Consider the following 609-nt stretch of genomic DNA (forward strand, 5'->3'; position numbering starts at 1 on the left):
GTTCGGTTTGTGCCAAGCTGAAAACCTCTGTGAAAATATAGCAGTCGCTGGGTAACCAGAGGCGGTTTTGTGGGCTGTTATGGCTGCTTGCCTTAGCCTAGTATTCGCAGAACTATGGGAGAAACCCGCATAGAGCCAAAACCTCTTTGTCCGGCATCCCATCTGGGAAAGCACAGCATTCCTTGGGAAATCAGTCTCGGGTCTGTGGGATGCTCCTGGTGGCGTGAGCTGGTCTCCAAAGCACGGTGTAATAAACTCGCATGGAGCGAAATCCTCTTTGCCTGGGCATCCCCTCTGCCTGAGAGAGACGCGCGGTTGCCTCTGTGGAAAGACCCTTAAGGAAAGGAACACTGTGCTCCCCAGGAGCATGTCTGTGGAAGGTGCAGCACGCTGCCTAGGGAGAAGAACAAGAGCCATTGACCTTCTGGTCTGAAAACGGTTGAGAAGCAGGAGAGCCGGCCATGGCAGGCACAGCGGCTGGTGGCAATACAAGTGTCACCGTCTCCCTGTGCAGAGAGAAGGAAGCCTGGCTGCTAAGGAGACAGGAGGGGATGTGGTGGGCAGGGCGCGTGCTCCACTGTTAGGAAGGAGTATGGGTAGAAAGCATGC

Source organism: Mustela putorius, unplaced genomic scaffold, assembly GCF_011764305.1.
Source record: "Mustela putorius furo isolate JIRA1106 unplaced genomic scaffold, ASM1176430v1.1 tig00001854_pilon_pilon_pilon, whole genome shotgun sequence".
Classification (NCBI taxonomy): domain Eukaryota; kingdom Metazoa; phylum Chordata; class Mammalia; order Carnivora; family Mustelidae; genus Mustela; species Mustela putorius.